This window comes from Conger conger, chromosome 12, assembly GCF_963514075.1.
Source record: "Conger conger chromosome 12, fConCon1.1, whole genome shotgun sequence".
In the NCBI taxonomy this organism is placed as follows: domain Eukaryota; kingdom Metazoa; phylum Chordata; class Actinopteri; order Anguilliformes; family Congridae; genus Conger; species Conger conger.
The window spans coordinates 2,611,181-2,627,366 of record NC_083771.1 but is presented as its reverse complement, the minus strand read 5'-3'; the positions used below and the strand labels follow the sequence as shown (position 1 = coordinate 2,627,366).

Below are 16,186 nucleotides of genomic sequence, written 5' to 3'. Positions count from 1 at the left end.
CTGACTCTGACACCCCCATTGTGGTGGAGGGGTCAGACTCCTCATCTGCAGAATCAGACTCAAATTCCATTACCCCGTGGCAAAAACCTAAACGGAAAGGGAAAAGAATTCGATCACCCACAACAGCTAAACCGCAAAATACACCCAGCCAGCCTCCAAACCCAGCAATAACACGCCAACCGATCAACGCCAAAAGACAAACAGTACAATCAAACAAAAAACCGGTACACAGTCCCAAATCTTTCGCCAGGCCCAATACCCTTCCCAAACCTCCCACCCATCCACCAAAATCAGTACATCACAAGGAAAACTTACAGAACATTGGCACACTTCACCCCCATTCCATCAGGGACCAGCCAGCCCCCGGTCCGGACTCTCAAAGGGAGGCGACAACATCCCCCTCCTCCCAGGCCCTCCTAGGCCCGGGGGGGAGGCCTGGGGCAAGAACATCTGCCCCCACCTCTCCAGGACGGAACCTCCCAGGCAGTCAGGAGGGGAGACCCATGGGAGAACATGGTCAGGGGGTGAGTAGGCGCCACAATAACCCGGATACAATTTTCAACACAATAAATCAAATTTGTCAGAATATGGCTAACAGCCATACTGGATCACCAGACACCCAAAAACAATAAAATATCATGGCATACAACTTTACACTTACCACACTTAACACCCGCAGTATCAGACACCCCGATAAACGCACCACCGTTTTCTCCATTCTGTCACAGATCCCCTCAGACGTCGTCCTGCTCCAGGAATGTGGGATTCCGTTTCGGGAGTGGGATGGCGTTCTGGGGGAGGAATGGAGAATGGGAGACTCTCTCTGGTCTGGCTCAAACATCGCCAGAGCTGATGGGGTCGGCACGTTGATGAAAAATCCCTATGCAAAAATAACAGCACACAGCATTGTGGAGAGTGGGCGAATCCTCGTCACCGATCTCGAGGTCGGGGGTTCCCCACTCAGGGTCATCAACGTGTACGGTCCCACCAGCGTGGCCGAGAGAGTCTCCCTATTCACTAAACTACCACCACTGTTACACTGCACGATGCCCGTCGTCGTAGGGGGAGACTTCAACTGTGTTTTAAGAGATGAGGACCGCAGCAAACCAAGGCCGGATCGCTCCGGCACCCTGCTGCGGTCCCTCATCGAGGATTTCTCCCTCTGCGACGCCGGGGGCGCCTCTCCTCCCCAGCATACGTTTGTGAGTTCCTCTGGCTCCTCCTCATCCAGAATTGACATGTTTCTGCTCTCCCCAGGCCTGAGGGTGCACAGCTATTCCACCAAGGCGGTGCACTTCTCGGACCACCACATGGTAACCGTGTCCCTGGTCTGGGAGAAATCTATAACCGTGGGTAAGGGGCTCTGGCGGATGAATATCAGCCATCTCCAAGACCCCCAGGTGCGTCTCTCCTTCTCGAGAAGATACCTGGAGTGGGTGAGTCTGAAACATCTCTTTGACTCCCCGGTGGAGTGGTGGGAGATGGTGAAGGAGCGAGTGCGGGGCTACTTCCGGGCAGTCGGGCGGAGGAAGGCGAAGGAAGGGAGGGCAGTTTTTGAACGCCACAATGCTGCCCTCCAAAGACTAAGCCTCCTCCAGTCCCGAGGCCTGGATGTTGGCAGCGAAATCGCACAAGCTCGGCAGAGCCTCACCACCCTCTACCGGGAAGAGCGGAAGAAACAGATCTTCCGCTCCAAACTCCAGGGCCTCCAGGAGGATGAGAAGTACACGCGGTTCTTCTTCCGCAGGGCACGAACCAAGACGAATAACATCTTGTCTCTCTATAACAGCAGAGGTGTGGTGGTGTCTGAAGAGGCGGAGGTCCGGGAGGTGGCCAGGGAGTTCTACGAGGGCCTTTACAGCGAGAGGCCCTCAGACGGGGCTCTCATGGACACCTTCCTGGGCTGCCTGGACAGACGCCTGGGAGATGAGCAGATGGAGGCGGAGTTGAGCACTGAGGAGCTCACCAGGGCCGTGCACTCCCTGAATACACACAAAGCTCCGGGCCCTGACGGAATCCCAGCTGAGTTTTACCAGGCTCACTGGGATCTCCTGAAGGGGGACGTGGCGGAAGTGTTCAGGGCTGCGTACAGGGAGGGGCGGCTAGGCGCCTCACTGAGACAGAGCTCAGTAGCTCTTGTCCCAAAGAAGGGGGACCTGAAGGACCTCCGCAACTGGCGGCCGATCAACCTCCTCTCAGTCGATTACAAGATCATGGCGAAGGCGCTGATGGGGAGGTTCCAAGGCCTGATAACATCGGTGATCGGACCGGACCAGACCTGCAGTGTGCAGGGGAGGTCCATAAATGACAACCTGCTCCTCGCGAGGGATCTAATCATCCACTCCGGGGAGCGGAGGTCCCCCTTGTGCCTTCTCAGTCTCGATCAAGAGAAGGCATTTGACCGGGTGAGTCATGTGTGCTTGGAGAGAGTGCTAGAGAAAATGAACATTCCTGGCCCCCTCCTGCGCTGGACAAAAATCTGTCTGACAGACATAACGGGCAGAGTGGTTGTCAATCGACAGCCCTCTGCCCCGTTTGATGTCAGGTCTGGCGTCAGGCAGGGGTGCCCTCTAGCATCTCTCCTGTACGTCATCTACCTGGAACCGTTCCTCCAGGCCATTAGGGCCAATCCAGGGGTGGTGGGCTATCCACTCCCTGGAGCGGGGGGGGAACGGCTAAAGGTGATGGCGTACATGGACGACATTGCCATCGTCGCCACAGACAGTCGTTCAATCGCTTGTGCCACCAAGGTGTTGGACGACTTCTGTGTGGCCACTGGCGCCCTGGTCAACAGGGACAAGAGTGAACTGTTTCTGTCTCCACATTGGAGTGAGGAGCTGACCGTTTCCTTCCCTGTGCGTAGGAATACCATCAAGCTCCTGGGGGTGACCTTCCAGGCTGACGGAGGAGGGAGAACCAGCTGGGAGGGAGCCCTCCGCCACGTCCAAAATAAAATCAGGAGCTGGAGTGCACGGCCCTTGACCATGGCGGGTAAGATCCTTGTCCTGAAGGCAATTGTCCTACCCATTCTGCTCTATGTGGGGAGGGTGTTTCCCCCGGACAAAGCCACCGGGAAGTTAATCACCCGGATGGCTTTCCGCTTTGTCTGGGGGAGCACCATGGAAAAACTTAAACGCGTCACCCTCCTCAAAGAGGAGCGGAATGGGGGGCGGGGGGTCCCAGACATTGTCAACATCATTATGGTGCAGGGTCTGGCCACCCTTGTCCAGAATGCAGGGAAGGTGGGTAAGGCCTCTGGTACCTTTGCCAGGTACTATGCCACCCCCTTCCTCAGAGCAATGGGCTTGGGTGTGCTGGACCTCACCATACCTTATAGCTGGGACCCCCCCTACGTCTACCGAGCCCTGAAGGACTTTGCCTACAGGACGGATCTGCCCAGGGCTGGCCTAACCTCGTGGAGCTATAAAATGATTATGGCTCATTTAAGATCTGGAGAAATTGTAACGCTCCCGAGGGGGGGGCCAGACCTGGACCCGCAAGTCATCTGGGCAAATGTAACACACAAATGTCTTACAAACAAACAAAAAGACATTGCCTGGATGACAGCCCATAGGTGTCTCCCCACCAGAACATTTATGTATCGCCGGCACTTAGCCCTCACCGAGCGCTGCCCCCACGGATGCACTGACTCAGAACACATCCATCACCTGTTCTGGGAGTGCTCCGTGGCCAGGCGGGTCTGGGGCCTTGTTTGTTCCTCTGTCTCCCTAAGCAGGTTCCTGCCGAGGTCCTCCCTGATGGCTGAGGGCGTCCTCTACGGTCCGCCGGGGGGATGCAAGTCCACCGTGCTCCAGCGTCAGTGGAGGATCATCAATACCGTGAAGCAGGTCCTGTGGGAGACGAGGAACATCAAGGTCTACCAGAAAACATCTGTAGACCTGGTCACTCTCCGGAGGAGGATCCAAAACCTCCTCCAGGACGGCATTCTGGTGGACATGCACACAAACAAGAACCTGGCGAGAGAGAAGTGGGGGGTGGACCACTGGAAAGAATTCATCATCTAGTCCACCCCCCCCTCCAAGGGACACAGAAGCCTCTCGGGACAGCAAACCTGAGCGAAATGGACTTTCTTTTTTCCTCATTGCTTTGTCTTTTAACTCACTTTTTGTTTTCTTTGAATTATATAGTGATTTTTTGGATATTCTGTGTTTTTGTGAACATTTTTTGAATCACTTTTTTGAAAATGTGTTATTCATTTATTCTGATGTCTCTGTTCCTTATGGTTTAAGTGTGTGTTTAAAAAATTTTTTGTTTGTGTTATTGAGTGTATTTTAAAAAAGGAAAAAGTTAAAATTGTTAAGAAATTTAAAAAAACCAATAAAACTACCTTTTACTAAAGATTTCCGTGGAGAGGAACGCACCTGAGTTTGTGCTATTTTTGGATGCTCCGTCCACAGGGCGGGGCAACTTCGAACGGTTTAAGGACAGACGGCAATGTGCGACAGGTATGCGGGTTGCTTGCGAGTCGCCGACTTGCTCGTTTCTGGCTTATCGCCTGCTTGCCGCGTGCGATCGATGCCCCGCTCGCTAAATAGCTTTGGTCGCTGCCTAGAGAGCAGCTATTCGGTAAGTGACTCGGTAGTAAGTACGTCACAGCGTACTCGGTATGTGTCGAGTGTTTTTGGCGGCTGTGCCTGCCAGTGGAGGACAGTGGATCTTGGTGGGAGGAGCCAGCTGAGTCCGGTCGTTACGGTAGCTCGCCGACCGGCCAGTCAGTGCGTGCGCAGGGTTCTTGGGAAGGCGGGGAGGGGGGCCGGCCCCTGGGCCAGGTGGCGTCTGCCCCGAGCGCGGTCCGGGGCCACCGGGAGGGCGCCGTCGGCAGGGGCCCGTTTGCGGTTATCGCTTCTCGGCCTTTTGGCTAAAAGATAGAGAAGAGGATGGAGACACCAGACGGTGGATTGCCGGCCTATCGGGTGCGGCTGCAGAACACGGTTCGTGTGGAGATGGAGGAGGGAGAGAAACGCAACGGCTTTAATTTGGATTTTTTTGTTGAAAAAGTTTTGAAGGATATTTTGATGGTGGATCGGAAAACGGTGTTTTGTCTGCAGGATTTTTCCCAAAGAGGGTTTTTTGATTTAACTTTTTTTTCGGAAGCGGCGTGTTTTAATTTGCATCGAAAGTTCTTGGAGTGCGAAGGAAATCCGGCGCTACAAGGCATTACGATGCATTTGTTATACACCAAGGCCCTGAGACCTCTTACCGTCCACATGTACAACCCTTTTGTGCGGGAGGAGGACATCTTGGCTTTCCTGCGGAGGTATTGTTCGGAGGTGAAGGAGGCAGTCAAGCTGAAGGACAAGTTTGGCTTCTGGAACGGTAAGAGGCGGTTTTATGTACGTTTTAAGCAAGATCCCTCAGGTGTGGGGGGGATCGCGCATCCACCAGGGGCCTTCTCCATAGGCCCGGACAGAGGCTACCTGGTGTACCCAGGCCAGCCATTGTACTGTAGACGGTGTGGGATGTACGGGCACGTTAAGGCGGTGTGCTCCACCGACCGATGCAGGCACTGTGCATCGACGGAGCACACGACAAAAGACTGCGTGGCCCCGAAAACATGCAGTCTTTGCGGGAGTGTGGAGCACCTTTTCCGGGCTTGCCCAGAAAGGGTGAGGTCGTTTGCGGCCTTGGTGCAGGGCGAGTTTGGGGCCTACTCTGGGCCTCCTGGAGGTCGAGCACGGCCTAGCACCAAGAAGGCCGGGCGAGAAGCAGGGGAGTCGGCTACGGAGGGAGGGCAGGCTTCGGAGCACGGGGCTGGGCCTTCCAGCACTACAAGCCCAGGCTCTGCGGCGGCCTTGGCCACTAGGCCGGTTCAGGAAGGGGTGGGGCCTGGGGGGCTGGCTCCTGTTCTGGATCCGTCCCTCCGTCCTGGGCATGGGGGCGAGGCCTCAGTCTTGGAGGAGCCACGGAGCGGCGCGGATGGGAGACCGGAGCAGGAAGCAGGTGGATCCAATGAGGTCATGGCGGCTGGGTCTGGGTCTGGGTCGGGACCGGTTTCCGCTGCGCCCCCGAGCTCCGGTCCGGGTCCTGCTCATGGGTCCGGTCCGGCTCCGGATTCCGGTTCGGGTTCCGGTTCGGCTCCGGATTCCGGTTCGGGTTCCGGTCCGGGTCCGGATTCCGGTCCGGGTTCCGGTCCGGGTCCGGATTCCGGTTCGGGTTCCGGTCCGGGTCCGGATTCCGGTCCGGGTTCCGGTCCGGGTCCGGATTCCGGTCCGGGTTCCGGTCCGGGTCCGGATTCCGGTCCGGGTTCCGGTCCGGCTGGGAGTTCCGGTTTGGGTCTGGATTCCGGTCCGGTCCGGGCTTTCGCCGCGAAGCCAAGAGATCGGGATCCTGCTCCGGCGCTGGGAGGCATGGATGGGAGGTCCAAGGGTGAGCAGATCTTCGGGCCTTCCTCGCGTCCTGGCCTGGGCTTGGGGCTGGGCGCAGTGGTGATGAAGGCGAGGGCCGTGGCGGAGGAGTCCGGGGTCCCGAGAGAGGGTTCGCCGGAGCTATTCTCCCCCCTGTCTGTGCCTCTTGGTGAGGAGGTCTTGTCCCCGGAGGCGGAGGGAGCGGCTATGTGCACCACGGCGGACCTGCAGACCCCGTTGGCGTGGGGGGACAGCCCTCCTCCAGAGGGGGAGGTGCCGGAGTGGGCGCAGGTGGCAGCGCGGAAGCGGGTTCGCTCGGGGGACACAAACGGGAGGGAAGCAAAGGCGGGACCGGGCATCCCTCTGCAGAACAGGTTCCTGGCCCTATCGGACTCGGCGGAGGGGGAGGCCCAGGAGGTGGACATTGAGGTGGACCGGGAGGAAGCACCTGGAGCCTCTGCGGCCTCAGTAGGACCGGCAGTCAGCCCGTCTTCCCAGTTTGTGGGCTGGGATGTGGCGGGAATAACAGGGGTGATGGGGATGGAGAAAGGACTCGAGGGAGGGGGGGACTCCTCCGAGAAGGAAGGAGATTGAAGGTAAGGGTGGGTAGGTAAAATAATTTGTTTAAAATAATGGTGTTAAATGTTTGTACCTTGAATGTGCGGGGGTTGCGGAGCTCGGGGAAGAGGCAGGCACTTTTTGCCTCTTTGGCGGCAACAGGTGGAGATGTGTTTTTGTTGCAAGAGGTGCATCTTCGGGACATGGGGGATGTACTTCTCTTTACGAAGGAGTGGACGTGGGGCCCATCGGCGTGGTCGGTGGGCAGCGTTCATGCCGATGGGCTGGGGATCCTTGTAAAGGGAGTAGGGATGGAAGTCCAGGAGTCTGTGGACATTGTGGCGGGGCGGGCAATGTTTACAGACTTGGATTGCGCTTCTTGCAAATTACGGGTGGTTAATGTGTACGGGCCGACTCGGAGTGGGCGGAGGCTGGAGGTTTTCAGGGAGCTGGTGCCCAGTCTGTCCACCTCCAGACGGATCATCCTGGGGGGGGATTTTAATGTGTCGCTGGATGGGGGTGGGGCTAGCGCTGCTGGAGTGGAACATTCAGCGAGAGCGCTGGCAGAGCTGGTCAGGGACCACGGCCTGGTCGACTCCTTTCGGGCAGCACATCCGGCGGCTCCAGGCGTTACCTGGCGTAACTCCAGGGGAGCTGCGAGCCGCCTGGATTACATCTTCGTACCAAAGGAGTGGGCGGGGGTGACCGCCACGCTGCAGCCTTCATGGGCATCGGACCATGACATGCTGCAGGTGGCGGTCCCCATTCCCGACACGCAATGGGGGCCGGGGTACTGGAAGCTGAATACCTCCCTAATAAAATCTAGGGTATTCCAGGAGGCTTTTAGAGGGCTGTATAAGGCCGTGAGGGCTCTGCGGGGCTTGTACCCCACAGCGGTGGAGTGGTGGGAGGCGGCCAAAGGGCGTTTCGGGCTGTTCTGCCGAAACTTCAGCATGGCGCAGCGGCGGAGGGAGCGGGCTGAGGTGAGGAGGTGGTTAGATCTCCTCGCCTATATGCACGCCCAGCTCAACAGGGGGAGGGCAGTGAGGTGGGAGGCGTATGAGGGGGCGAAGGAGAGGGTGAGAAGCCTCCTGGAGGGAAGAGCTAAGGCCTCGGCCTTCCAGGGCCGGCTGAGGGAGATGGAGGAGGGGGAGAAGGCCACCGCATATTTTTTTCAGGCTGCTGAGGCTCGGAGGAGGGCCGCCGTGATCACCGGGTTGAAAGGGGAAGCGGGGCTGGAAACGGGGGTCCCGGAGATGCTGGGGATCGCGGAGGGCTTCTTCCGAGACCTCTTCAGCAGGAGAGAGTGCGACCCGGAGGAGCAGGAGGCACTGCTGGGGTGTGTGGTGCCCCGGTTGGGGCGGGAGGAAGGGCAGGCGCTGGAGGCGGAGCTCAGTTTGGAGGAGCTGACAGGGGCGCTCCGCTCCATGAGGGAAGGGAAGGCCCCGGGGCATGACGGACTCCCGTGGGAGTTCTATAGGGAGTTTTGGGACATCATTGGTCCGGATCTCATGGAGGTTTTTCAGGCGCTTCTGGAGGGGGGAGCGCTGTCGGCCTCCATGAGAAAAGGAGTGGTGTCGCTGCTCTTTAAAGGAGGGGACAGGGCTGACCTAAAGAACTGGCGTCCAATCACCCTGCTGACGGCGGACTATAAGCTGCTGGCCAAAGCAGCTGCGGTCCGCCTGAAGCAGGTGATGGACGTCCTGGTCAGCCCTGACCAAACTTGTGGGGTACCGGGGCGGTCCTGCAGCTGGAACCTGGTTCTGCTGCGGGACACAATTGACTGGGTGCGCGATCGGGGCCTTCCTCTGGCGGTGGTCAGCATCGACCAGGAGAAGGCCTTCGATCGGGTGCAGCACGCCTTCCTGTTCCGGGTCCTGCAGCGGATGGGTTTGGGCCCCCATTTTCTGTCCTGGTTGCGCATTCTGTACAGGGGAGTGTACAGCTGTGTGAAAATAAATGGGTTTCTGAGCGGGGCTGTGGAGCAAGCGGGGGGGGTGCGGCAGGGGTGCCCAATCTCCCCGCTGCTCTACGTCCTGTTCATGGAGCCCTTCGCAGAGCTGGTGCGTCGGGACCCAGGTGTGGACGGGGTGAGGATCCCAGGGGCTGCAGGGGCCGAGTTGAAGATCCAGCAGTATGCTGATGACACAACAATTTTTGTGTCTTCAACTCGGTCCCTGGCAAGGGTGAGAGTCCTGGTGGACAGGTTTGCGGCAGGGACGGGCTCCAGGGTGAACCTGTCCAAGTCCTCAGTCCTGCTGTGTGGCCGGTGGAGGGAGGAGGTGAGGGACTATGGTGGCTGGGAGCGGTGCCAAGGGGGACTGAAGGTGTTGGGGGTGCGCTTCTTTCCCCAGGGCAGTGGTGAGCGGAACTGGGAAGAACGTATGGCGCTGGTGAGATCGCGGCTGGGGGTGTGGGCACGCAGGCGGCTGTCGCTGACTGGGAGGGTGGTAGTGGTGAGGGCTGTCCTGCTCCCGCTACTCTTGCATCTGGCCTACGTCTTCCCAGTTCCTGCTAGGATCAAGGTGGCCCTGACCAGGGCCATGTTCAAGTTTCTGTGGGGAGGGAGGTACGAGTACGTGCGTCGCGACCTCATGTACATGCCAGTGGACATGGGGGGTCGCGGCGTGCCGAGAATCCCCCTGAAGCTTGACGCGATATTTACAGCTTTCGCATGTAGAATGGTCCTGGAAAGGGTCCCACATAAGTGCTACCACTTCGCCCGTCTCCACCTGGCAAACGCGCTGAGGCACTGGGTGCCGCTGACCCACGTGGCTCCACGGGCAGAACAGCAGTCCCCGGCCTATCAGGCGGTGCAGCGCTTCCTTAGGCAGTGCCCGGCTCCAGTGGAGAGGGAGAGACTTCTCCAGCACAGGCTGCTGTATAAGAGCATTGCGGGCAGGCAAGTGGCAGGTCCTGAAGGGGTGCCGCTGAACCTCGAGTGGGGCAAGGTGAGCGGGGGGAGAGCACCAGGGGTGGTGCGGGACCTCCACTGGCTGTGCGCGATGGGCAGGCTGTCGGTGCGGGAGGTGCTGCATCGCCATGGGTGCAGTGCCAGTCCACTCTGTCCAAGGGGCTGTGGGCTGGTGGAGTCGGTGGCGCACGCCCTATGGGAGTGCCGGTTCGCAAGGGTGTACTGGGGGTTGGTGCAGGGCCTCCTCAGTGGGGTAGGGCCGGCCTTCACCCTGAGCAGAGAGAGAGTCCTGTACAGGCGGGGGCTGGCGGCAGTGGGAGCCGTGGCTGAGGGTGTAGTGTGGGAGGTGGTAGGGTATGGCAAGTGGGTGCTGTGGGAGGACAGGATGGCAGCAGTGGGGATGAGGCTGAGGGTCCTGACTCCCAGCCAGCTCTTCCATAGGTTCTCTGGGAGGGTAGCGGAGAGAATAAGGGGGGATGGGGTGGTGCACGGGTGGGAATGGGTGCGGAAGTACTGGGGAGGCCTGGAAAGGCTTTTCCTCTGGGAGGGGGGTCCTGGGAATATGTAAGCATGTAAATAGAATGTATGTGATTGGGGTGGTTGGGTTCGGGGTTTGTGGGGTGGGGTGGGGTGGGGTGGGGAGGGGGGAGGGTGGAGGGTGGGGTTCTTCTTGTTGTTTTTGTATTTGTATTGTTTTTGTTGTTGGAGTTGTTTGTTTGGGGTTTTGTAATTAGGGTAAGTGGGGGGTGGGAGGGGGTGGGGTGGGGGGCTGTATGGTTGTTTCGGTTCTGTTTTTGTTTGGTTTGAAATGTGTTGATACAGTGGGAATGTGTTGGGACTTTGGGACTTCAGGGGAGGGTGGGGTTTTGAGTTTACAGTTGTTAAGAGGATGTGGTTTGGAATTTGTTTGTTTATTGTTTGTATGAAAATGTAATGAGGTTGGTGTGGACCAATAAATTAATTTAAATACAAAAAAATCTGTTCTTATCAGTTTAATATCTGATACGTCCCCTATCAGGGGACTATATATTAAACGGATTTTTGGCACAGGGAGTCGGAGAAGGAGCTTGCTCCGTCCGCTTCAAGCATCGACCCGTTATTGCAGTGCGTTCGGGAACGGTGCGCCTCTCCAAGTTTTGTGCAAAAAAAGGTTGTGTTTTGTTGTCCTTTACTAGGTGGGTGGGTTGCCCTGTTCTTCCCCCTGTTTGTTTGTTTGTTTGTTTGTTTGTTTGTTTGTTTTTTTTTGTATGTATGTAAATTGTGTTGTAAATAGGGTGAATATGTGCCCTTGTTGTAAGTGTGCTTGCCTCTGTTTTTTAGCAAAATGATGTAGTTTTCTGTGCGGGACGTAACTGTTTGTTGTCATTGCGCTGTCTCGCTTTTCCCACCTTCCCTCTCGGATTGTCTGTCTGTCCGGCCGGCTGGCGGCAGTGGCAACCCCGGGTCAGTGGGAGTGGCTGGGAAGGGGGCCGGAGGCGCCTGGTGCGCTGAAAGGTCACATTTCGCTCGGGTTTCTCTTCAGCACGCACAAATCTTTCGCCTTTTACTAAAGATTTCCGTGGAGAGGAACGCACCTGAGTTTGTGCTATTTTTGGATGCTCCGTCCACAGGGCGGGGCAACTTCGAACGGTTTAAGGACAGACGGCAATGTGCGACAGGTATGCGGGTTGCTTGCGAGTCGCCGACTTGCTCGTTTCTGGCTTATCGCCTGCTTGCCGCGTGCGATCGATGCCCCGCTCGCTAAATAGCTTTGGTCGCTGCCTAGAGAGCAGCTATTCGGTAAGTGACTCGGTAGTAAGTACGTCACAGCGTACTCGGTATGTGTCGAGTGTTTTTGGCGGCTGTGCCTGCCAGTGGAGGACAGTGGATCTTGGTGGGAGGAGCCAGCTGAGTCCGGTCGTTACGGTAGCTCGCCGACCGGCCAGTCAGTGCGTGCGCAGGGTTCTTGGGAAGGCGGGGAGGGGGGCCGGCCCCTGGGCCAGGTGGCGTCTGCCCCGAGCGCGGTCCGGGGCCACCGGGAGGGCGCCGTCGGCAGGGGCCCGTTTGCGGTTATCGCTTCTCGGCCTTTTGGCTAAAAGATAGAGAAGAGGATGGAGACACCAGACGGTGGATTGCCGGCCTATCGGGTGCGGCTGCAGAACACGGTTCGTGTGGAGATGGAGGAGGGAGAGAAACGCAACGGCTTTAATTTGGATTTTTTTGTTGAAAAAGTTTTGAAGGATATTTTGATGGTGGATCGGAAAACGGTGTTTTGTCTGCAGGATTTTTCCCAAAGAGGGTTTTTTGATTTAACTTTTTTTTCGGAAGCGGCGTGTTTTAATTTGCATCGAAAGTTCTTGGAGTGCGAAGGAAATCCGGCGCTACAAGGCATTACGATGCATTTGTTATACACCAAGGCCCTGAGACCTCTTACCGTCCACATGTACAACCCTTTTGTGCGGGAGGAGGACATCTTGGCTTTCCTGCGGAGGTATTGTTCGGAGGTGAAGGAGGCAGTCAAGCTGAAGGACAAGTTTGGCTTCTGGAACGGTAAGAGGCGGTTTTATGTACGTTTTAAGCAAGATCCCTCAGGTGTGGGGGGGATCGCGCATCCACCAGGGGCCTTCTCCATAGGCCCGGACAGAGGCTACCTGGTGTACCCAGGCCAGCCATTGTACTGTAGACGGTGTGGGATGTACGGGCACGTTAAGGCGGTGTGCTCCACCGACCGATGCAGGCACTGTGCATCGACGGAGCACACGACAAAAGACTGCGTGGCCCCGAAAACATGCAGTCTTTGCGGGAGTGTGGAGCACCTTTTCCGGGCTTGCCCAGAAAGGGTGAGGTCGTTTGCGGCCTTGGTGCAGGGCGAGTTTGGGGCCTACTCTGGGCCTCCTGGAGGTCGAGCACGGCCTAGCACCAAGAAGGCCGGGCGAGAAGCAGGGGAGTCGGCTACGGAGGGAGGGCAGGCTTCGGAGCACGGGGCTGGGCCTTCCAGCACTACAAGCCCAGGCTCTGCGGCGGCCTTGGCCACTAGGCCGGTTCAGGAAGGGGTGGGGCCTGGGGGGCTGGCTCCTGTTCTGGATCCGTCCCTCCGTCCTGGGCATGGGGGCGAGGCCTCAGTCTTGGAGGAGCCACGGAGCGGCGCGGATGGGAGACCGGAGCAGGAAGCAGGTGGATCCAATGAGGTCATGGCGGCTGGGTCTGGGTCTGGGTCGGGACCGGTTTCCGCTGCGCCCCCGAGCTCCGGTCCGGGTCCTGCACATGGGTCCGGTCCGGCTCCGGATTCCGGTTCGGGTTCCGGTCCGGGTCCGGATTCCGGTCCGGGTTCCGGTCCGGGTCCGGATTCCGGTCCGGGTTCCGGTCCGGCTGGGAGTTCCGGTTTGGGTCTGGATTCCGGTCCGGTCCGGGCTTTCGCCGCGAGGCCAAGAGATCGGGATCCTGCTCCGGCGCTGGGAGGCATGGATGGGAGGTCCAAGGGTGAGCAGATCTTCGGGCCTTCCTCGCGTCCTGGCCTGGGCTTGGGGCTGGGCGCAGTGGTGATGAAGGCGAGGGCCGTGGCGGAGGAGTCCGGGGTCCCGAGAGAGGGTTCGCCGGAGCTATTCTCCCCCCTGTCTGTGCCTCTTGGTGAGGAGGTCTTGTCCCCGGAGGCGGAGGGAGCGGCTATGTGCACCACGGCGGACCTGCAGACCCCGTTGGCGTGGGGGGACAGCCCTCCTCCAGAGGGGGAGGTGCCGGAGTGGGCGCAGGTGGCAGCGCGGAAGCGGGTTCGCTCGGGGGACACAAACGGGAGGGAAGCAAAGGCGGGACCGGGCATCCCTCTGCAGAACAGGTTCCTGGCCCTATCGGACTCGGCGGAGGGGGAGGCCCAGGAGGTGGACATTGAGGTGGACCGGGAGGAAGCACCTGGAGCCTCTGCGGCCTTAGTAGGACCGGCAGTCAGCCCGTCTTCCCAGTTTGTGGGCTGGGATGTGGCGGGAATAACAGGGGTGATGGGGATGGAGAAAGGACTCGAGGGAGGGGGGGACTCCTCCGAGAAGGAAGGAGATTGAAGGTAAGGGTTGGGTAGGTAAAATATTTTGTTTAAAATAATGGTGTTAAATGTTTTTACTTTGAATGTGCGGGGGTTGCGGAGCTCGGGGAAGAGGCAGGCACTTTTTGCCTCTTTGGCGGCAACAGGTGGAGATGTGTTTTTGTTGCAAGAGGTGCATCTTCGGGACATGGGGGACGTACTCCTCTTTACGAAGGAGTGGACGTGGGGCCCATCGGCGTGGTCGGTGGGCAGCGTTCATGCCGATGGGCTGGGGATCCTTGTAAAGGGAGTAGGGATGGAAGTCCAGGAGTCTGTGGACATTGTGGCGGGGCGGGCAATGTTTACAGACATTGATTGCGCTTCTTGCAAATTACGGGTGGTGAATGTGTACGGGCCGACTCGGAGTGGGCGGAGGCTGGAGGTTTTCAGGGAGCTGGTGCCCAGTCTGTCCACCTCCAGACGGATCATCCTGGGGGGGGATTTTAATGTGTCGCTGGATGGGGGTGGGGCTAGCGCTGCTGGAGTGGAACATTCAGCGAGAGCGCTGGCAGAGCTGGTCAGGGACCACGGCCTGGTCGACTCCTTTCGGGCAGCACATCCGGCGGCTCCAGGCGTTACCTGGCGTAACTCCAGGGGAGCTGCGAGCCGCCTGGATTACATCTTCGTGCCAAAGGAGTGGGCGGGGGTGACCGCCACGCTGCAGCCTTCATGGGCATCGGACCATGACATGCTGCAGGTGGCGGTCCCCATTCCCGACACGCAATGGGGGCCGGGGTACTGGAAGCTGAATACCTCCCTAATAAAATCTAGGGTATTCCAGGAGGCTTTTAGAGGGCTGTATAAGGCCGTGAGGGCTCTGCGGGGCTTGTACCCCACAGCGGTGGAGTGGTGGGAGGCGGCCAAAGTGCGTTTCGGGCTGTTCTGCCGAAACTTCAGCATGGCGCAGCGGCGGAGGGAGCGGGCTGAGGTGAGGAGGTGGTTAGATCTCCTCGCCTATATGCACGCCCAGCTCAACAGGGGGAGGGCAGTGAGGTGGGAGGCGTATGAGGGGGCGAAGGAGAGGGTGAGAAGCCTCCTGGAGGGAAGAGCTAAGGCCTCGGCCTTCCAGGGCCGGCTGAGGGAGATGGAGGAGGGGGAGAAGGCCACCGCATATTTTTTTCAGGCTGCTGAGGCTCGGAGGAGGGCCGCCGTGATCACCGGGTTGAAAGGGGAAGCGGGGCTGGAAACGGGGGTCCCGGAGATGCTGGGGATCGCGGAGGGCTTCTTCCGAGACCTCTTCAGCAGGAGAGAGTGCGACCCGGAGGAGCAGGAGGCACTGCTGGGGCGTGTGGTGCCCCGGTTGGGGCGGGAGGAAGGGCAGGCACTGGAGGCGGAGCTCAGGTTGGAGGAGCTGACAGGGGCGCTCCGCTCCATGAGGGAAGGGAAGTCCCCGGGGCATGACGGACTCCCGTGGGAGTTCTACAGGGAGTTCTGGGACATCATTGGTCCGGACCTCGTGGAGGTTTTTCAGGCGCTTCTGGAGGGGGGAGCGCTGTCGGCCTCCATGAGGAAAGGAGTGGTGACGCTGCTCCACAAGGGAGGGGACAGGGCTGACCTTAAGAACTGGCGTCCAATCACCCTGCTGACGGCGGACTATAAGCTGCTGGCCAAAGCAGCTGCGGTCCGCCTGAAGCAGGTGATGGACGTCCTGGTCAGCCCTGACCAGACTTGTGGGGTACCGGGGCGGTCCTGCAGCTGGAACCTGGTTCTGCTGCGGGACACAATTGACTGGGTGCGCGATCGGGGCCTTCCTCTGGCGGTGGTCAGCATCGACCAGGAGAAGGCCTTCGATCGGGTGCAGCACGCCTTCCTGTTCCGGGTCCTGCAGCGGATGGGTTTGGGCCCCCGGTTTCTGTCTTGGCTGCGTATGCTGTACAGGGGAGTGTACAGCTGCGTAAGAGTGAATGGGTTTCTGAGCGGGGCTGTGGAGCAAGCGGGGGGGGTGCGGCAGGGGTGCCCAATCTCCCCGCTGCTCTACGTCCTGTTCATGGAGCCCTTTGCGGAGCTGGTGCGCCGGGACCCAGGGGTGGACGGGGTGAGGATCCCAGGGGCTGCAGGGGCCGAGTTGAAAATCCAGCAGTACGCGGACGACACGACAATTTTTGTGTCGTCGACTCGGTCCCTGGCAAGGGTGAGAGTCCTGGTGGACAGGTTTGCGGCAGGGACGGGCTCCAGGGTGAACCTGTCCAAGTCCTCAGTCCTGCTGTGTGGCCGGTGGAGAGAGGAGGTGAGGGACTACGGTGGCTGGGAGCGGTGCCAGGGGGGACTGAAGGTGTTGGGGGTGCGCTTCTTTCCCCA

At 58.9% G+C, this 16,186-nt stretch overlaps 1 non-coding gene and 1 pseudogene across 1 annotated transcript; both read left to right on the top strand.

The window, feature by feature from the left end:
• The first annotated feature begins 10,789 nt into the window (after positions 1-10,789).
• LOC133106398 (U2 spliceosomal RNA) lies at positions 10,790-10,967 on the top strand (annotated as a pseudogene).
• A 372-nt stretch (positions 10,968-11,339) lies between these two features.
• Positions 11,340-11,456, top strand: LOC133106057 (U5 spliceosomal RNA). Its single transcript, XR_009704235.1, has one exon. It is a non-coding gene; the product is annotated as a U5 spliceosomal RNA (small nuclear RNA).
• The last annotated feature ends 4,730 nt before the right edge of the window (positions 11,457-16,186 follow it).